The following is a 6,000-nucleotide window of genomic DNA, read 5'->3' as shown; positions in this document are numbered from 1 at the left end:
ATAATCAAGACCCCTTCAGACGACACCGGCAGGTACAGCAGAGTTAACACAGTCCTTAGGGCAAGATTACGTATCACTTACTGTTCATTCCGATAAATGCTCTTGACTTTATTTTCCTGATGGGGAATGAAATGCATTTTTTAAATTAATAAAGTTACTGTGTACATTTTCTATTGCTGCTATGGTAAGTTACCACAAACTTAGTGACTTAAAAACAACACAAATTTAGTATCTTGTGGTTCTATAGATCATAAGTCCAACACAGACCAACAATGTAAGCCAAATACTTTTTCCTTATTCCCTGATTGACCTACTAGATTGCTAAGGTGTTAAAAAGAAAGACACAGGCTCAATATGGGGGTACTTCTGCCAGGCCAAGTCCCCAAACCAGAGCTTAGTAGCTACCGTAATCACAGTTTCCACCTCCTCCAGAAATGCATCAGTCGAGAGTTTCTGGTCAGCACCAGTAAGATAACGTCACACGGGTCCCCTCCATCCACCAGAGGAAACCTCCTAATAAGACCCAGCTGAAGGTGACCTCGCTCAGAATAACTTCTTTGCCCTAAACTTGTGAAATGTGTCATACTTATTATTACAGACACCTGTAAGTTTTCATTAAGATACTATAAAGAAAGGAAATATAATTACAGTAAGATCAAAATGCCAGGTGGGGGCTCTCCTTTCTGGAGGCACTGGAGAGGATTCCTGTACCTCGTCTTTCCCAGTCTCTAGACTCAGCCCGCTTGCCCTGGCACTCGGCCCCGCCTTCACACTTAAGCCAGTGATGCTGGGCCACGTCTTGCGACAAAGCCGTCCCTCTGGTTCCTCTTCCCCTTCTAAGGACACCTTGGGGTCACCTGGATAACCCAGGACAATTTCCCTATTTTAAGGTCACCTGCTTAGGAAACTTAAGTCCATCTGAAATCTTAATTCCCCTTTGCCCTGTAACCTAACATATTCACCAGTTCTGGGAATTGGAAAACAGACATCTTGGGGGGAATTTGTGTGACTATCGTACTACACATCAAGTGCAGAATCTATATTGTTCTGTTGTGGGAAATATAACAGGTCTGGTCACTGTGAGAATGTCACCTGGTTAAATACACGACACTTCACTGTCATCTTCCATGACCTGTCGGAATGTTCTTGCAGTTGTAAACTGGAAAATTCAATAGGGATATGAATGAGCATGATGAAGCTTAATTGTTTTTAACTTTTTGAATTTGGTGTTAATTTCTACCATTTGACTTGAGATGCAGTAGAGTTTCTGATTTACTATCTTGCCAAGGAGGAAGACGCAGGAAGAGACTTCTGTTTAATCTTTTCTACCATAATGGTCTTCATTCCATAGAGCAGGGAACCGGTAGGAAGATTCTGCCAGCTGCTAACTCACTTATCTGTCCTTGAAAATGCTATATAAAAGAAAATATCCTTAGAAAATTGCATGCTGATGCAAAACAGCAAAATTAAACAAAAACAGAATTTTGAGTTTCAAGGTAAGGTCAATCAGATCTCATCATACAAAATACCTGAGGTGTCCTGGAAACTCAGAAATATTAACTATATGGAGTATCTCATGTACCTTCTAATTTTTTATTCTATATATCTATTATATGAAGACTTCATTTTTTTGCTTCATCAAGGATAATAAAGTAAAATGAATTGGTGTTCTTTCCTCTCCAGAATACACCTAGACTGAAATACGGATATAAACAAGAACACTTACATATATAAATTTGTTTCGATGTATCTCAGGAAAAATTTCTACAGCTAAGTTTTCATATATGCCATGACAGCCAGTGTAGAACTGAACTGGAAGCAGTTGAGAGAAAAAACATTCACAGTGGAAAATACGTAATTTATGAGGGCATGTCTGAGTTTATAAAGTTCAGAGAAAATAAACAGCTTTGTTAACTTCTGTAGAAAACAAGAAAAATTGGGGACTAACAGGTGAAATTGTGTGACTAGGAATATATACTGAATGAAATATGTGTTTGGTGAAGGGCCTGAATAATTACTCCATCTAAAGTAGTTCTCAAGTGAATAAAATATAGATTATTACTCTAATTCTCAAAGAGCTGAAAACTAGAAATAAAAAGGGAATAAAAAGAGTTACTGAAAAAAAACTGTCAAGAAAAAAATTCCCTCATTGTTTATTCCAGATTTCTATCCCAGTGTTTTGCTTTTTACCAGATGACAGAAACCTGAAGAAGGTAAATACATCATGGATGGTGGGAGTGGGGTTTGCAGGCAGGGCATGACATTGCATCATGCTCGGAGAGACAGCAAAACACCCTGTTTGGAGCATGGTATCTAGATCCAGTTTCCCTGGTTTCTAATCCCCATTTAAGCATCTATTCATGTCTCATCTTGGAAACATTCCTTAACCTCTGATTCTTTATCTGGAAAATGTGGATTGTGAGGTCTAACTCATGGGGTTATTTTAAGGAGCAAATGAGATAATACTTTCAATGCATGTAAAACAGTGCCTGGTGCCTATCAAGATATGTATGTTAAAAAAGAAACCACAGGCCCAAATGGAGTCACTTAGGCTAAGCTGAGACTTAATTCTCAACCTAACTGCAGTTACAGTCTCCCCGTGGCACGCAGACTTAATTAATCATTCTGGAATTTTACGGTCAGCACCAATGAGAGAATATGCATGTCCCCCTTTTGGTCCCTGATAGGTTAGCTACGCCTGAAATAATCCTTTTTTCATATGATCATCCCTTAAAACCTTTCCCTTTCTGTAGCTCTTTGCTATCCAATTCATTAATTGTTCAATAAAGCTGATTATATCTTCATATTGATTCAGTTAAATTTGATATTTGATTCATATAGGGATGTATTAAGTGAAAATAGACTTTCTCCTTTTACATTTAGCACATTCCATAATGTAGTAATCATCATATCAACTTCCCAGAAATGAATACGCAGTTTTTAGAAACGTCATAAAATGTGAAATACTTCTGCATGAAATTAGCCAAATAAACTTGTGAAATGTGTCATACTTATTATTACAGACACCTGTAAGTTTTCATTAAGATACTATAAAGAAAGGAAATATAATTACAGCAAGCTTGGTGGTACTAATCAGGTTTATCATTGTTTTATTCTCTCTCTAATAAGTGCTGCGAATATGCACAGATGAAGACAGTGACCTCAGTCACCTTACCACAATGATTTATCATCAGTGTATCTGAGTCATATAAGCTATCAGGAAAAAAATAAAACATGAAGATGGTTATTTGTAGTTGTTTGATCTTCTTTATCCCAAACATAGAAATACTTTTAATATCTTTGTGCACGTCTATATTTAAAAGTTATTTCACCTTTCTGACAAACTATAGAGACAAACACTGAAAAAGCTTTGCAAGTTCACAGGCATTTAGGAGTTAAATAATTTCTGAAAAATGTTCCCGTCATGTAACAATTGTTTGGCGTCAACATTAAACTACACTCTCAGAACAAAATAAAGATTCAATCATAGCCTAAACCTATTATCTTCAAAATTTCCACTAATGAGTTACTGCTAAGGCAATATTTCATTCTGAAAACATGGAAGTTTTACTTTCAAATTTAAATGCATTTAAATTAGCATTAAGTGTATCCCATAAACATGTCAGGCTGAGTTACCATTCAGTATGATCACTGTTGGGGTAATTATCATGTACCATTTAGTGAACGATTACTGTGTATTTGAAGCCTTGCTAAATACAGTGTGCTTAACTGTGGATATCTGATGACTTTCCTCCCATAAGAACAACATTCATTACAATATCTCCCTTCAAGCATAACACCTGGTGATAAAAAGCTAAAGAAATCTGATATATTTTTTAGGTTTGTTTCTTAAGTTTTACCTGTTCATTGGAATTCATGAACTCAGGAAAATTCAAATTTTTTTTAATTATAACTAATTCATTGGTTGGTTCACTACTTTTCTTGTGAATTTTGTAGGTTTTATTCTGAGACTACATCTTTTTAAAAAACTGAAACTTTTTTTAATATTTTAATTTTTTTACCTAGTTATTTGGCCAGTATTCTTTTCATAAAACACAATTTTTTGTTTTGTCTGCTATATTATTTATATTTTATAACTTCAATTAAAAAATATCCTTACTGCTTTGAAAAAAACACACTCCAAGTGCTCTTATTATGTAATGTAACTCGACAAAACACTGTTGAATAGCATATTGAAACTTTATTTTGCATATCCAAGATTGCTTTTTATTTTGGTTAGATTATCAAATATTTTGGTTGGTAATCTTTCAGCGCTCGCTTCCAGTTCACGACTTGGACACCAGTGCCTTTGATGAGACAAACCCTCACTGAATAACTGGAAGAACCACACACTCCACCACTTCCCCTGTTTCTGTGAAAGTCTGTAAAAAATAAACTGGGAAATAAACCAAGAGGCACCGCAGAATGAATGCTGTTGAACAACAAACATTTCAGTATTAAACATTTTAGTTGGAAGTATGTTAACTTGGGCATTTCTTCAAAGAGAAGAACTTTGCTAACGTCATCATTTCATTTGAGTCATTAGCTTTCAAAGGTTTTTGTCTAAATAAGAAATCTTTCTAAATCTTGCAATTGTGAATCATCTCAGTGAAACAGTCGTCACTTGGTTTATGAATAAAACACTGTGATACAAGATGTTAGGCTAAAAACACGCAAATTCAACAGACAGTACTTCAAGAAGATATTGAAGTGTTAGCTTTATTGGCTCTCTTGTAAATAAAAATCATAGAGTTTGAAATCAGGAGCTATAATGCCTCTTTGTTCTGCTTTCTCAAGGTTGCTTTGGCTATTTGGGTTTTTGTTGTTCCATACAAATTTTAGGATTTCTGTGAAAAATGCCATTGGAATTTTGATAGGGATTGCATTTAATCTGTAGACTGCTTGGCTAGTTTGTCCATTTTAACAATATTAAATGAAATAAATATTAAACAAATTAAATATTCCATGAGAATGGAATATCTTTCAATTTATTTGTGTCTATCTTCAATTTCTCTAATCAATGACTTGTTTTCAGTGTAGAGGTCTTTCATCCCCTTGATTACATTTATTCCTAGGTATTTTAACTTTTGGATGAAGTTTTAAATGGGATTGTATTCTTAATTTCTCTTTAAGATAGTTTGTTATTAGTGTACAGAAATAACACATTTCTATATATTGATTTTATATTCTACATTACTGAATTTATTTCTAACAGGGGTTTATATATAGTATCATGTTGTCTTCAGATAAGGACAGTTTTACTTCTTCCTTCCCAATTTGGATGCAATTTTTTCTGGCCTAAGTGTTGTAGCTAGGACTTCCAATATTATGTTAAATAAAAGTGGCATGAGCAAACATCATTGTCTTCATGATCTTAGAGGAAAAGCTTTCAGCCTTCACTATTGCATATGATGTTGGCTGTGAGCTTGACATTTATGGTCTTTATTATGTTGAGGTACAGTCCTTCTATATCTACTTTCCTGAGAGATTTTATCATAAGTAGATACTGAATTTATCAAATGCTTGTTCTTCATCTTTTGAGAAGAATACATGATTTTTATTTATTTTTGTTGAGGTGGTGTATCACATTGATTAGTTTGTGGATGTAGAACCATCCCTGCATCCCTGGAATAAATCCCAATTGATCATGTGTATGATTCTTTTAATGTATTGTAGAATTTAGTTTGCTAATAATTTGTTGAAGATTTTTTCATGTATGTTCATTGGTGATAGTGGCATGTTATATTCCCTTTTTGTGGCATTCTCCTGGTTTTGGTGATAGGGTAATGCTGGCCTTATAAATGAGTTTGGAAGTGTTCCTTCCTCTTCTATTTTTGGAAGAGTTGATTAGCGTTAATTCTTCTTTGAATATTTGATAGAATTCAATAGAGAAACTGATCCTGGAACTATGTTTTTTGGAAGATTTTGATTGATTCATTCTCTTTACTAGTAGTCTATCTGTTCTGATTTTCAATTTCTTAATGATTCACTCTTGGTAGG

Source organism: Manis javanica, chromosome 3 (assembly GCF_040802235.1).
Source record: "Manis javanica isolate MJ-LG chromosome 3, MJ_LKY, whole genome shotgun sequence".
NCBI lineage: Eukaryota > Metazoa > Chordata > Mammalia > Pholidota > Manidae > Manis > Manis javanica.
The sequence above is the reverse complement of the archived record's forward strand: the minus strand, read 5'-3'. Positions refer to the sequence as shown.